Raw genomic sequence first — 17,474 nt, 5'->3', positions numbered from 1 at the left:
AAATACCTCTTACGCCTGGTTAATGCTATAAAATGTAAAGATATCATAATAATAACATAAAAGTTAATATTCGAGGCAAGTAGCCGCTCTGCAAATAATTAACCAAGTAGAAATTATGATAATAGTTATCGTATGCACATCCGTTTGCGCTTGCGCATTCAGCCATGACCTGCCCTACAACTTCATGATTAGTATATTATGTGGACGTCCAAATTGTTTTTTCTTTGATACAGTTATAATTTAATAAGACAAATATTTTTCCATTTTTTCTAAATGTAATAAAAATGGAGAGTAAATTAATTTTTTATTTGTTGTTACTGTTTTATGACGAATTAAATGTTAGTCGAGTTTTCTTTAACTTAGGACACACCACTACCACTACTTGAAATCATCAAAAATATTATCTATATAGATTAAAATATGAAAAATCGGGAAAATTTTATAGGTACCTATATGACCTAAGAATTAACCGTATATAAATATTTTTTTTTGTATGTGGCATAATATATTAATTAAAATTATCTCAAATTTATTTAAAAAGAAGATATCTGAATTATTTAAGCTCTATATAATGAAGAATATGATAATTTCTAACTTTATTCCGAATACTTCTTAGCACTTAGCTCAATTAGAGATAATTTATAAGAAAACATATTTTAAGTAACTTTTTTTTTGTAACAAGATTCCAACAATTATTTAGTCCCCTGGGTACATAATCTATATTTCCATAAACCAACCGTAATATTTGCTCTTTCGTATATTTATCACTACATAGTATAAAACAAAGTCGCTTTCTCTGACCCTATGTCCCTTTGTATGCTTAAATCTTTAAAACTACGCAACGGATTTTGATGCAGTTTTTTTAATAGATAGAGTGATTCAAGAGGAAGGTTTTAGTATATATAAGTTATAAGGTTTTAGACAAATAGGTAACATACGGCCCTTTCCCCGGAGGCCGTGGGTATCTATGCAAGATTTCCCCATTTAAAAAAAAAAAAAAAAGTTTTTAGACAAAGAGGTCGAAGCCGCGGGCGGTAAGCTAGTTAAAAAAATTGTATACTCTTCATTTAGAATTCGTATATGAAAATGTTCAATTCAAAGACATTTAATTACACTTAATTAACAGTCGTGTATGAATCCTATTTGAATTTTATAATTAAAGGGAAATGGAATGTTTGTAATTACAATTTTAATAGTTATTGCGTATTACGGGTCTAGGTGCCTACGCATTAATATGGCTAATGTTTTCTTTGGTTCTAAAGATACGAAAATAGAATTTAAAGCCTCTCTTCCCTATAAATCCAATTTTTGGGAAACCCTCTGATGGATGTGACATAATCCACAAACAAACTTCGGCGAAATATTGAAGCGATCTATCTTTAGCTTTTTCTTTTACCTCACATAGTGATAAGCTTGTATACTTTTGGTTAGCCTTACTTGATAAAACATCTAAGAAAACAACGTAGCAAAATATTCTTTGTTTCGAAGTTAAATGTATTAAAACAGTTACCTATCAGCTTAGGTCTTGTTCATTTTTTTCAATTCGATGCGTGTGAGAGCACATCTGCAGAGCTTCGATTGTGTGGGTGTGTGAATATGTATGTGAACGTCTTTAAGACGTTTGCGTATGTGTGCGTGTTTTTTTTTCTTTTTATCGGCATTATTGTTCATTTTATTGCCAGTCGCGTATTTACTGAGTGGATCTTGTAGTGAAACAGAGTAAATACGTTATGTACATTAAATAAATAAATTGAAATGAACATTTTTTCTTCATAACTTCGGTCACGGCTAACTGGCTGCCTAACAAAAACATACATACATAATAAAAAAAAAATTGTAGATATCTGTACATATTAAAGTTTTAAAAATTAATACCTGATAAAAATATCGTATTAGAAAAGCCAGACAGCAGACAGCGGTATCAGCCCCTACGCGTACGCGATATCACTCCATAAAATTTGGTAGGCAGATAACATAAAACATGTTTACGTAAAAATGTATATTAATAGAGGACTTTTTTAATAAATTCTAATAGTGAAAATTAGCAAATATAGATATAAAAAAAATCGAGTTTGAAAATGATAATAATATACAAATTATAGGTTGTAATAATATACAAATGTTGTGCCCGAACGGTATTATATTTTATTAAATAGACAAATTTGTAAATTTTTATAAAACAATTTTATTGTAACTTATGAATTACCATGCATGTATAAATAAGTACCTACGTTTCCAATAAATATATTTTTTTTTTTGTGTTGGTTAAATTCACGAATTATTTAATCGTTATTGAGATTACATCATATCAGCGCGTCTAATCACTTCGGCCGATCAATAACAATGATACAACTTATCAACTAATGTGATAATTCGCTACTACACACAAAAAGTGCAGGAAAAGCATCTTAGTATTCACTTCAGATAAGGAAGCGTTAATTTTTCGGTTGCATTCAATATCCAACCTTGTGCGTATAGAGAAACGAGCCAGATTCATTTGACGAAACGATAAGACTTGTCACGTATTAACATAAGAGGCACTTGTAATAAGAGTCACGAGTTATTGCGTAACATCGGGAGGTACTAACAATCTCGTAGAGTTCACGTGGAATGTTAAAACATATATAACTCTTTGTCGTTTTCTTACTACGGGATGCTCTAATTTTCATAAATCTTTATTTTATACGCTCGCTTTATTAAAACTATAATTATTGTAGTTAGTTACGTACTTTGATTCAGAGCCCATTCAATAATAATTAGTTTTTAGTTTTATGTTTGAATAACCTTGTAGGTATGTATATTTATTTTTCGGCTAAATATTTGGCAATGTCAAGACCGTAACAAAAAAAAATATCTCCCTATTTGAGTAACTTCACAAAAAATAAAAATAAAAAAACTATGATAAATTACTCATTTTATTTTACTATGCAGTTTGATCCAACTTGAGAGATAGGATAGGTTTTATCCTGCATATCCCTCGGGAACGGGAACTATGCGGGTTTTTCTTTGAAAACGCGTGAAAAAATTAGGTGAACTATCTCATATAAGATAATAATAATAATCTTTGATTTTTTTTTATAATAATCTTCTGTGGTATCTACAACACGAACAAACCCAAACGATATAATTTTTAATAATATATTTATGACTTTAAAATTGCCTCATTAAAATAAATAGTTTACGAATGATAAACTTTTTAATGTGGCTGAGGTTAATCAGCATTTTAATTAAACTAAGGAGTCTTTTTATCAATTGTTTTAGAACTACGTAAAAACTTTAACTATTTTAGAAGATAAATGTAGTTTTATTTATACACAAAGTAGAGTCCATAATTAATTAGCACGATATTGTTTTGAATTTAAATATGTCTGCTATTCACCAAATAACATGGATATAAAAAGGTTAAAACATTACTTTAATATTGTATAAACTTAGTCTCGTGTATCATTGTAGCCTAACATTAAGAATGGAAAAATTTAATACGAATAAAAAATTAAATTTATTTTGTTATTGTGCTCTACCTATAATAAATTGTGACCCTGAAATTGTAAGTTATCAACTCGTTTGATAGATTTCCTTCAACATTCAATGCGATTTCGCAAAGATTATTAAAAATTTTCGATTAGATTATGTGGGTAGGACCACTTATCAGTACGAGATTAAGTAATAATTTTTGTTTATTACAATATCACGTTAATTATCTTTTTGCTAGACCCCTTTTGATTATCTTAGAAGATTACTTTGAACTGACACGGTAAAAATTGAAAATAGGTACATAACGTTAATTTTTCTCCGAACAATATCTTCATAATATTACAGTAGAAATTTTCATTGCTACATTTTTTTCTAACAGTAAAATATATTAATATTCAGTTAATATATTATACACCAAGAATTTACTTTTTGCCTGCTTTTCACTAAGTTGTAGTAAAAATATATGATTTACAAAACAAAAGAACGAACTTCTACAAAGCACAACTATTTACCTTCAACTTCTTCCATATTCTTTGATCTTTCTCATATTTTTTGTTATATTTGAGCCCATTTAAAATTATATTTACTTTACTGTACCTTGCCACGCTACACTGTGGCATATAATGGATGCGTGGATAAGAAATGAGGAAAAATAGATAAATATTTTTGAAGTGGGTCAAAAGCTAAGCACTTTTTGAAGCCTACTATTAACATTATCAACCTCAACCTTTTATTTCAAACAGTTATGTAATATAATTACGTATTTGCTGCTCTATAACTGTATTTAGAGAGATTGAATTGCCTGTTACACACCCAAAGGCATGAATTCCAATACACATCATCACTAGGTACATAGTATAAAACAAAGTCGCTTTCTCTGTCCCTATGTCCCTTTGTATACTTAAATCTTTAAAACTACGCAATGGATTTTGATGCGGTTTTATTTAATGGATAGAGTGATTCAAGAGGAAGGTTTTAGTATTTTATTTTTTTAGGTTTTAGACAAAGCGGTCGAAGCTGCGGGCGGTAGGCTAGTTACCTATATAATATGATCATTTAAGGGTAACACGAATAATGTTTTTGCGAATGGTGACGCACGCAAATTGTGATAGATGTACACTGGCTCCAAAATCTTCCGCACACGTCTCCCAGCGATACTCCGTGATGGATGAGTCGTTATCAGCGCTGATAACCTTCGTTCTCCCGCCTCCGAGTGCAATGATAGTGCTACAATAACAAATATGAACCTTTATTTCACTTGTTTTATTGTGATAAATGTTCTGGTACCTATGTTATCTTTTAGTTATTAAAATGATTTGACTATGATTATTTTAGTTGTTGATGTTTTTTTTCTATTTACCTACATTTTGAGAAAAATGTTTCAATGACGACTCTTCTTAACTTCTTATCTATTGCTTCAAATATCGTAAATCATGCTACCTTCATCATTATTACATACCTAAGTATTATCATTATCACACAGATACGTATTATACAATACAAATTAGGCAAAATATTTTGACGTTCACAAGCGAAATTTGCTACGTGTTCGCGAATAGTAATATTTGTTTAGTGCGATAGTGATAATATCTTAAGCTTACACGTGGTTGATAAATAATTATATAATTTTTACAAGCACAACGGACAGATGCGTGCGTTAAATGGTCCTTATGAAATTCGTCGTACGAAAGATAAAAGCAATGAGGACTTTTTTGTTAAGACTTATTTACTCGATTGAATAATGCTGGATAATGCCGAACAGTTTTGCTGATTATTTATTATACATTTTAAGATATATTTCGATTAATGAAATAGCAAAGCATAGCATAAAGTACCTGCATATTATTTAATCATTAAGTAACGCTGATAAACTGAAAATAATCGTAATTTGACAAACTCAGATAACGGTGTCCGATAACGATTATATATAATGTAGAAGAAAACAATATTTTAGTAGATACGATTATAATTTGTTTGTTATGAAAAGAGCATTTGACATTTAACCTGGCTCGACTAGAAACATAGGTCACGGGTCGGTCACCTAATAATTATTGGTTTAAATGTCCTTTCACATATCGGAAGCATGGTAAAGCTTTTATTATTATTATGTTTAGTTAGATACACTTATTGTTATTAGAATACAAATTTATATTTAAAAATATGTTACAGCTATTAATATTTTATAAAAATGTTCGACAAAATTTTGTAACTGTAATAGTTTACATTAGAGAAAAGAGTCGTTCTAAAAAACTTTTTTATTTTCTATCAAATCGTTTTGGGAAGCAATAAATTTATTAATGTATTATATAGGTACCGTAACCGCTAGCCTGTCCACGATTTTAATCATTGATTTAATAATTTAGCATAATGAGCTACAAAAGCTGTTGTCACATTTTAAACATTTTTTGCAGTTTCTGATTTTTTTAATTCACGCTTACATAAATCAAAAACTTAATTTGACATCGAGCAAAAATCCTTGTAGGTAAATTTGTATAAAAATAAACTGAATGTTTTTTAATTGCGGTTTTATATTAACACTAGTTACATTGTAAACATATGAATATCGTTGTTTTTTTATAAATATTTAATTTCAACATTCATGAAGGATTCATAACTGGTATCAGCCGCTGCATTGAGTCAAGTCTCATTTTAAAATTTTTAATTGTACGTAGGTACAGACATACATATGTACAACCTTTGTTTTCTCTGTTTATTACTGAACTTGGCGTGTTATCGTTCGAGCGACTAATGGCATAGGCAATGCATATCAAATATTGACTGTTTCACTATCGCATTACGTCACCCAGTGACATTTCGAACATTCCGAACGACGATTTTACACAGATAAATTAAATTCACGATTATATAATTTTAATATGTATGATCGGGATTATCTATGGATATCTAGATTGAATATTGATGTTTTCACCTATTCAAGATTAATTGGAATAGCGTATAAAAATATTAGACTTAAATTTAGAAGCATATTAATAATTTAAAATGATTAAAAATAAATCCAAACGCCCAATTTCAAGTCTATTAATAGTCCCATTATAAAGTAATAAATATCTTGTTCTTGATGAAATAATACGACATATAATATGCAAATGATGAAAACAATTACCAGGGTGGCAGAAATTTCCAAAGGTGCAATGCAACAGCAAATATTGACACTCTGATAACGCGACCCCGTATTATCTTAGTACTGTAGCATACCTGTCAAGGTTTTATGCTAATTACTTTCATTGTTGTATCTAAGCTAATGTCAATTGTATTTTATGTCAAGTAACTATAATTTACGACATACAGATAAAATCATGAATAAAACAATTGAACAATATACAAATATTTTGTATACGTTATTGTACTGTTTATACTGGGGCATTAATTTAGGTATATAATGGATTTGTAGTGAACTAATTACTTGATAAAAAATATTTAAAGTTTAAACTATGACATATTTATTGTTTAACTTATGCGAAAATTTCGATTGATCAATACAAAGGAACATAATATTTTACTCATTCTGTAAACATAGCAAAATAACAAGCATTTAATTTTATGATAATTACTGCGTTTAAAACTCGGCTCTTAATTCCTTAACCCGTACAATGCCCGGCGTAACGCACAATCGTCTAGAAAGTTCTATCACAGCTCAAAATTCAGGCTACGCGGGGGTATGAATGAAACGTCTCGGCTAGTTTCGGCTCGCGTCGTCGGATCAAGGTCGGGGGGTGGCCTCATTTCCACGGGGATCGATGGGTGCCTCACCCCGAATTTTCAACTAGTACCACGCTTTCCGTGCGTTTTCAATGTCAATCGGATTCATGCACGACTTTGGTCTATATTGCCGGCTTCCGTGACAATTGATTATTATGAGAGGCAGTGTGCCGTGATTTAATGCTTTTTTTTGCCTGGATTCGGTTGATTTAAGCAGAGTCATCTTGAGATGTTATGTAAGTAAGAAATGACTAGGTCTAGCTTGTGTTTCGTGTCAAAAGTATATTATAGTTAAAGTAGCTTAATGATAAAATTTAGATGGTAATTATTTTGAAAAGAGAATGGGGCGGTCCTAAAAATAAATAAAAAGAATTAATATGTAAATTAAAAATAATAACTAATATGAACTAGCTAGCACATAATATTATGAAAAATGTATACATTATATGTTTCCCAATTGAAATAAAGAGTACAAATAGCTACTACCTTTTTCTAATGAACCATCTATTTGTAACAGGGATCATGCGCTCCCTACAATCCTACAACCACGTATGACGTTGCAAAAACTACGTTGATAAGTAAATGTCACGATAAGTATGGACTTCCTCGTTCGGTCGTGGAGCGTGTTGCGAAACCGAGCGCATTGTCTGGACCGTACCACTTCCTCGCCTGTGACCTTGACGCAGGCTTGTGCAGTCCGATGTAGAGTGATTACAATTCGTGTGTTTTTGGGATACTTTGTATTGAAAAATGTAAGGAGATAGAATACCGCAATTCGTGTATTTTTGGGACTTGTGTATTGAAAAAGTAGGCTTGAAGAAAGCTGATCTTTGAATGTCTGGACGATACCACTTCCTCGCCTGTGACATTGACGCAGGTTTATGCATTCGACTTAAGGATGCCTGCAATGTGGGTATTCTTGGGATATTTTAAAAGTGGAAAAAATTCGTGCCTATCGCTCCGTGCCTATTACACTGCTCTTTAAATCTTAGGGTCTCTGCCATCTACTACTAACTCACCATAGATTTTGACTGACGCCGGATTACGGTGCATCGAACACTCGGATGTATGATGTCCACAATTTGATTATTTTTGGGATGTTTATGAAATATAACTATGTAAAATGTCCAACTTTCGTTTGTTTTTTTTTTGACTCACGCAGAGTTATACTGCAGAGAATATTTGGCTGTATGATGACCTCAATTGGTAATTTTTTCACATAACGTGAAAACAGGTATCGCTCAAACATAATTCTGTTCCTCAAGTTTTCAGATATCTGGATTTACTTCCTCACATGCAACCTTGACTGACGCAGGCTTATAGTGCAGTGAACACTCAGGTGTAGGATGACTTTCCTTCATGTATTTTTGGGACGTTTATTAAAGTGAAACTTTTATTACATCGTCTCAAACTTTTTGATCTGTGTAGCGCATGTCGCGTGACGGTCGGCTGCCGAGTAGGTATAAAGCAGTGTTCGGAACCGTACGATAATTATCGTACAAATACGAAAATTTTGTGCCTAAGTTTCACTTTTACCGTGGTTTCATAAAACCACACAACATTTTTATAGTTTATAATATAATTATTGAGTTACAAATATTTAAAATTGTATCGCTCAGAAATAGCAGTTACTTAGGTCTTCAGATATCTGGATTCACTTCCCTTCTTCTGACCTTGACAAATGAAGGTTTGCGGTATAGCGAACGCACATACAGAGTGACTATGATTTTTCGATTATTGGGACTTCCAATTGATGCAAATAATTCATTAAAAAGAAGGATTTGATGAAAGTACAAAACATTTATTTTCCAAACCTATATTTTATATTATGTACCTATTGGTAATTTTCTCCTAAATTTTTAGATCTATAGGTGTTCATAAAATGTTACTTGTTAACTAATTAATTGAAGATACAAAATAAAATAACGAATAAAAAATCTACATTCCATGATAATTGAATTTAATTCTTTTATTTTAAGGTCAAAAAAGATTACAATTTTCCTTTTCATGTTGACGAAATAGATAATGATAGATTTTCTATTTGTTGGTCAATTCTTATTTGAAAAGGAAATTGTCATCTCTCATTTTCATCTCTCAGAGTTAAAAGGAAAATGTTGTACTAAAAAACCAAGTTAACTAAAACTATTTATTATTTTAAAAATCTTAACCTAAATGCATGGATACACTACTATAAGGGCACCTTTGTATTTTTTATTCCCGTCCGGTGCTTTGCCGTGACTCGTGAGTTTCTGACTTCAAATGTTACGAACTGACAAAGATAAAACATTTCTCTACTATACGTACGAAGATGGTATTTTTTTTATTCACTAAAATGTAAAATTATAAAAAAAAACGTAGTTTAAGTAAAAATCACATTAATTAGCCAAATAGTATTTGAAAAGTACTACTCATAATACGGTGTTTTATGTTTATTACACACAGATAGGTAACCTATATGGTTACCAATGTTAGGTAATCCAGTCAATTTTAAAAGTCATTAAAAATAAAGGAAACAATCTACCGAGCACGACTATGTAATTAATAGGTATTTAACATGCAATTAATCGAACGGTGCAATAATTAATATTGTTTTACACCAAAATGTCGCACATTCGATATTATATATACCGAGTAAAATAAAACAATTGTTCAGTGCTATAAAATAAATATTAAATGCATTTTATATAAGCTTATAATTAATTGACTAAATGTCCGTAAGTTGTCTCTTTTGAATACAGTCGACGACAGGAATGGTGAGCATACATAATTTTAATCTGCTTATTAAACAATATGTCCATTTAGGTATGAAGTGGAAACCGTAAGTAGGTACCTTTGTGTAACTGTCACAAAATTTGCCAAGAGTTTATCATTTGCCTTCCTATAAAAGTAGCATTATTTTATGATTGAGCGGTATACTAATAGCTTGTGAATTGTGATTCGCCTGATGGAAAGCGAACACCACCATGTATGCCACACAAAAATAGAATATAAAATACCTATATAAGTAGGTACTAGGTACTACCTACGTTTTATAAGAAAGCTAAAGGATGTGTTGGACATTGACCTCACAGCGAAGTTATAAGCAAACAATTTCAGGATACCTACCATATTATTATATTATGTAGAAGGGATAAAGGCGTAAGCCCTCAGCCTTAAAACATAGGCTGATAAAGAAATCTTTTGTTCATAGAAATATTATAAAAAAAATACTTTTTTTGACGTTTATAATATGTTGTTATAAAATGCGTCATTAAAAGTGATTTTTTATTCTTAAATTTTAGTCTGTCTACACATCACTCATGCACACATGCTACACAACACAATACGTGGCGACATAACAATAAGCTGGCGCCAACGATCGCTGCAGATTAATGTTAATCATTTTCGTTAATTGGAATGGACTCGGCCAGTTGGCTGACACTTGAATTTGGAGCGACTAAATTGTAAAATATAAACCAATTCCCTTGCTTGGTTATATCAATCGAAATATCCTGAGTGCCCTTATCGTTAACACTGCATATAATAAACGTAATAGGTATATAATAAACAATGATTTGGACATTCGCAGTGTCCTTTTGCCCACGCTGCTGGGAAAGGACAGCAGATATGAAAGACACAACTTTTTGCATTTTTTTTCAAATCGTTTTGAAATAAACCTTCAAATGTGAAGTTAATCGAGGCTTTATCTTATCTCAAGCAATAATGTTAATTAAGCGCACTTAAAATGGTTGTATCTTGAAGTTTTCTAAAGAAAAATTATATCGGGTAGGTTGGTATGTTTATGTTATGTAATAACTATAAAATTATAATAATATTGAATAGCTTTTAAATAAATATGAAATTATAAATATGTTGCAACATATTCATAATTTCATAGTGTGCGTTACCCAGGCAAAATGTTTTGCTTTAGAGAGATGAGACTTAAACACATAATTAGTGTATCATGAGGAGCAATTTGTTTACTAATAGCAAAATTTGTTTGAATTGTAGTTTTTAAGTTATTTAAGAAAAACAAATTTTGCTGGAGTAACGTTTGAAACGTTACCCAGGCAAAATCGTCTTTCAAAAATTAGTTTCAGCACGGAACCAAATACATGAATAGATAGCTTTTGTTGCGTAGTAAATGTTTATAAATAGCAAAATTTGTGTGTGGTATAGTTCTTTAGTTATTTAAGATTTTGCTGCGGTAACGTTTTGGGATTTCCCAGATCTCGAAAACGGCTCAACGCAGAAGTTTGAAAAAAATACCAATAAAAGACCTCAATTTGTTTAAATTTGTTTAATCATTAGTTTTTGATTTGGTTGACGTAAACCAATGTAATTAAATGGTTTCAAAAATCAGAAGAAGCGGGTTTACATGTAAACCAATACACTTATAACCAAATAAACAGCTGTAAAAAATACCCGTGGTTCGACGCTTGTTTACATCAGAAATATTAGATTTCATACTTTACACATTAAGAAGATAAAAACAAATTTGATTTATTTTAGACTGGTCGTACTTTAACGATCAAATACGCAGTTCCCATAACATTAAGAAACATGGCATACTTTAAACAAATTAAAATGATTCCTGAAAATTCCTTCCTGTTAATTGCAGCTTTGAATTACGGCTCTAATGAAAGTTATCTCAAAAACAAGATTATGTCAGCAATTCTCTAATGAGCCGACCAAATTGAAAAGGTCACATAAAAGCGACCGCACCATACATAAGCGCAACCATCTGAAATGAACAGGATAATATAGATGTTTTGTTAGTACAGTTGAATACAAAAGTTTTCTGGTCAGGTTAGTTAAAATAATAAAATGGTTAAGATTCATTATTTTTATTTAAAAAATCAGTCTCATACAAATTATATGTATTGCTTTGCCTTAGCATCAACATTTTTGAGTTTTGTTACGTGTTACTTAGAGTGAATATTTTAACATTACATGTGACTGCCACAGGTGGATAACCCGTGAACCAATCATTGTCAAAGCGTCGTAACCTTCTTTTAACTTAATGTTGAAATATCCACTCTAAGTAACACGACATAAAGCTCATATTTCAATACCACAGTGTGACTTGAGTTGGAATTGAGTCGGCGTTGTGTGTGTAATGTGCAAAGCACATTTAATGTTTTTTTTTACAAAATATGTATTATCGGCTTGCCTATATTTCTTGCCCTTATGAGGGACGGTTTCGAGCATATTCTATAAAAAATGTATATAATCACAAAACTTTTAAATGAGAAAACAACACTCACAGCTAAAGAGTAAGTAAGACAAGGCATATAGCTGTTGCGTTGCATTGCACACAGCGATGCGCGCTGCTCTGACTAGCATCAAGAACGTTAAAACGTTTTTAGCGTGGCTTTGCGTTGTGGTATCAAAATAAAACATTTGGTTTAACAGAAACAACAAATTAAGTACTAAAAATATAGCTACATGTATATATGTTTGTATTGTTTTAAATCACACTATAAATTATACACTATGATATTACACTTTTATTAACTAGTAAAAATTGTGTAATATGGTACTGCACTTAAAAAATATTAAAAAATCGGCTTCACGAATAACGTTTTTCTGCCTAACTGTACAAAACATCGGTTACCAAGCTGCTAATTTGCGAAGATTACCCGTACGTACGGTGCAGTCGCTTTTACGTGACCTTTTCAATTTGGTCGGCTTATTAGAGAATTGCTGACATATTCTTGTTTTTGAGATAACTTTCATTAGAGCCGTAATTCAAGGCTGAAATTAACAGGAAAGAATTTTCATGAATCATTTTAATTTGTTTAAAGTATGCCATGTTTCTTAATGTTATGGGAACTGCGTATTCGATCGCTAAAGTACGACCAGTCTAAAATAAATCAAATTTGTTTTTATCTTCTTAACGTGTAAAGTATGAAATCTAAAATGTCTGCTGTAAACAAGCGTCGAACCACGGGTATTTTTTACAGCTGTTTATTTGGTTATAAGTGTATTGGTTTACATGTAAACCCGCTTCTTCTGATTTTTGAAACCATTTAATTACATTGGTTTACGTCAACCAAATCAAAAACTAATGATTAAACAAATTTAAACAAATTAAGGTCTTTTATTGGTATTTTTTTCAAACTTCTGCGTTGAGCCGTTTTCGAGATCTGGGAAATCCCAAAACGTTACCGCAGCAAAATCTTAAATAACTAAAGAACTATACCACACACAAATTTTGCTATTTATAAACATTTACTACTCAACAAAAGCTATCTATTCATGTATTTGGTTCCGTGCTGAAACTAATTTTTGAAAGACGATTTTGCCTGGGTAACGTTTCAAACGTTACTCCATCACAATTTGTTTTTCTTAAATAACTTAAAAACTACAATTCAAACAAATTTTGCTATTAGTAAACAAATTGCTCCTCATGATACACTAATTATTTGTTTAAGTCTCATCTCTCTAAAGCAAAACATTTTGCCTGGGTAACGCACACAATTTCATATTTATTTAAAAGCTATTCAAATAATATTTCTTGCATATAAAGCTAATAATATGACATATAAATTTAATTAATTACTAATTAAATTCTACTAAATATGAATTATTATTTCTCACCAATTCTATGCAGCTATGACACGATATCAATAAATATAATGTATTTCCTTCCCGTTTACATAAAACAACATGAAATACTGACGTTGAAATATTATTGTTCAAAATTATTATTCAACATCAACATACCTACTTATTTATCGTGTAACATCACATTAATTCAAGGACTTAGCTAACATTGCTAAAAATTCAAACACGGTTCTTTATTTAAATTCATTGGGTCAATATGCTTCGTAAAACTTTTTAGGTTTTTGTGAATAAATTTTAATTAAAAGCCGCCCTTAATGGAAAGTTATATTTTGTTTTATAAGACTTTAATACTAAGCAAAACAACTGTTCTTCATTTTTAACTTTTAAAACAAATAAACAATAAAGTAATATAAAAATCTATGAAAACGGATAAAAGTTTAATAGAATGATCGTTTTAATACCCCAATACCTACTAGTGCCAATAAGTATAAAAAATTCCCGCCTCAGCGTTTATAACACTATTCCATTATCGAGAATTACAGCAAATAAGTGCAAATTATGACTCATTTAACTACAGCCAAGTAAAGCCTAGGAACTATTGGCGAAACAATTATCGTGCATCTTTATTCCTTTCATTTGAAATACGTACGAGCGGGACAAAAGAAATAATTTGCTCAAGTTTACAAAGTATAATAGGATAAGTGCTCCGGCTTCTAGTTCATGATATCAAATTTGTGTAATAGGTGTTATTACGTAAGTTCTCGGTACGAGAAGGGCGCCAGAACACCGACTTATTGAATATTGATTTATTTCACAAAGTTACGGGAAAAAGTAAAGCTGACATGATTTCACTCGACTTTATGTTTTCAATACAATTATACCCAATCGCTATTAAATATCCTTACAATAATAACGGAAATTTACACAGTGCTCATCCTATTTCACGTGGTTAGACAATAGACATGTTTAAACATCTCAATAGATGTACGAATAATTTAATTGAATTTTCCTCTACAGTTTTCTCTCCATTTTAATGTAATTGACACAGTCACATGCTTCTTATCAACGAACAGACGAAGATAATTATGTTTTTATATCGTGTGAATTTGTACAAATACATGTTTAATATTATGAAGAGATACAAATCGCAGACAAGATGACCTTAGTTAGAGTTTTAATGGAAAATTAGATTTGAGCGTTGTCTAGAATTGCGGAAATGTAGTAAAGTATTTTTTATACGTAACTTCACGGCCAATGTCGACTCCGCGACCTTGTTTAGCGGAGCACGTCTCGTCCGAATAGTTACATAACACATCGATTAGTTTGCTAATGAATAACTCGATTACAATCGATTATCTGAGTCGTCACTCGGGTTTAAAGGTTATCTGAGAAAAGGCTGAGGTAAGTAATTTATTTGGTAAATAAAAATAGCTGCAACAACCGTGAAGACAATTTTTTGATTTGACTATCTATTCAGCTTACATAAAAACAAAAATACTTTTATAAACGTAATTATTAAAGCTTACAGAACTTGTACCTACTAGTACTCGTAGTATTCTTATGAAAATCAAAGAAATCACATGAACAGATAAGCGTGTTTATGCAAGTGTTAGTAAACAAGACCACAGATAACCCAAGCACAGATACCCAACGAATGTCAATCGACAAGACCCAATAACTGCAACGAGTCAACGACACATAACATGAGTAACATTAGTATTATCAAGCAAGCGTCATTGGTCGCTGGCGTCCGAGTATTTTTAGCCTAGGCCACACTAAAAATAGTTCACTGTACAACGGTTATTACTGAATTAATATTTCTAAAAATGGATCGTCTACGCGCGAATGATAACGCGACCGAGACCGATAGTAGTGTGACGTGTCGCGGCCATCTTGTGCGGTTTGTTTTTCTTTTTTGTTGACGGTTTTTCTTGTTTCCAGCCAGATGTTGTAATGAATTATAGTTGTGTATCGTAGTACTTGTACTTAGAACTCAAGAATCCAAGCAACCATGAAGCTGAAGATTAAAGGTTATAAATGGGAATATCTAACGCATTAGACGTTGTTATTTTAAGATGGCAATAATTCAATTTTAATGGTCATATTATTTCAGTTCTATGTACCTTAATGCTTGTATAAAGTTTTATTATTATTATTTGCCGAGTAAACGGCACAATTTCAAACGGGAGCAATGGGCTAGTGAGAAAAATAAGTGATTAAATGGAATTAATCCACATTGCTTGTTACGGTCATAGAATAGAGTTCATTTTGGCGTAAACGTCCATACACCCATGCGATAACCTGTGCCATCAATCGTTTTTCCACATAAACTGCTAAACGGGTCACTTGCCTGAAATGATCTCTACACACGCATACATTTTATTTGTGATGCCATATTAAATATCGGAGAAAGACCTTTCAAAGGGTTTGCGAAATACTAAAAGATAAAACAATGTCTTTGACCGTGCTATATTTCGTAATAAAGAAGTTGCACGCGCAAGACAAACAACGTTTATATAATTTACATACATATTTATCGTATATGTAGGTATGTGTATAAATTAAAACCAATTGAAAGGACACTCCTACCAATCTGGTACAACTACAGTTATGAAAGGATACTTTGTTCATAAAAGTTTTAATGATTGATAAATATTATATATAGTAAACAACGTTGTATATAGGTTTGTATGTGATATATGTAATAACAGAAAAAGCATTAATGACCTCTTTAAATTTAAGAGGTTCTATTTTATTTCACGACTTGCTGTTTCCCGCAGTTTCACCCGCATTGATCCGCTCCTGTTGGTATTAGCGTGATGATATGTAGCCTAGCCTTCCTCGATAAATGGGCTATCTAACACCGAAAAAATTTTTCAAATCGGACCAGTAGGTCCCGAGATTAGCGCGTTCAAACAAACAAACTCTTCGGCTTTATAATATTAGTATAGATTTAATTCCAATTAATGAAATAATAATCGTTGAAGTATTAAATTTTTATTAACTATCCCAAGATTCTAGCCTTGTAGAATATTCTAGAACGAGGAAACAATGGATTAGGGATGTTTTATCGTTAATATATGTTAATAACTTCCGAGTTTTCTTTTTTCCTGTAAACACTAGTTTTTATTCTAACGTCGTTCTATTTACTTTTCTGTTTACTTTGTATTTAATATAAATATCTTTTTGTTTCAGGTAAGCAGCAAAGAAGATAAATAATCTTTTATTAAATTATCAAACGAGGTGTCATTCGGCTATTATTGCGTTCAGGTAAAGTATTGTTTTTATTTAGCAAGATTTGGTGAAGAAATTCACACTTAAAAAAATACTGTTTCATTAATTTTTTCATGAAATATAACACAACTGTAAAGTTAAAACTGAAACATTCGTTTGAATGTAAATGCTACAAAAAAATCAAATACAAATAGCAAAAAATTAAAAATAGTACGGTATGACCATATCAATAACAAAATGTGGGGCATTAGGTAGGTATGTTTAAACAAAACAGAATATGCATAAGAAATTAATTTCATTCATTTATTACATTTACCCAAAGTTGAATATTAGTATGTACATACGATGACGTCACACCGTCTGTTTTGGAACAATGCCCCTGCACTGAACCAACTGTTAACTGCTCATCAATTGATTCTCACAAGGTTACTGGGTTAGTTGGAACGAACACGCAACTTTTTACGTAACCTTTTGCCTCTAGGCGCGATTTGAGCACC

The 17,474-nt window shown here is 31.3% G+C and overlaps 1 protein-coding gene across 4 annotated transcripts in view; it reads left to right on the top strand.

Moving 5' to 3' along the window:
* LOC123691766 (myocyte-specific enhancer factor 2) overlaps positions 1 to 17,474 on the top strand; it is a 49,430-nt gene that overhangs the window by 1,926 nt on the left and 30,030 nt on the right. The window contains exon 1 of one of the 4 annotated variants that reach the window (XM_045636367.1): positions 16,986 to 17,013. The exons of the other annotated variants lie outside the window; for them this stretch is intronic. The gene's annotated coding sequence lies outside the window, so the exon portion shown is untranslated. Of the gene's footprint in view, positions 1 to 16,985; positions 17,014 to 17,474 lie in introns of those variants that run through there. 4 annotated transcript variants of the gene reach the window in all.

Source organism: Colias croceus, chromosome 1 (genome assembly GCF_905220415.1).
Source record: "Colias croceus chromosome 1, ilColCroc2.1".
Lineage (NCBI taxonomy): Eukaryota > Metazoa > Arthropoda > Insecta > Lepidoptera > Pieridae > Colias > Colias croceus.
This window is presented reverse-complemented; position numbering and strand designations above follow the sequence as displayed.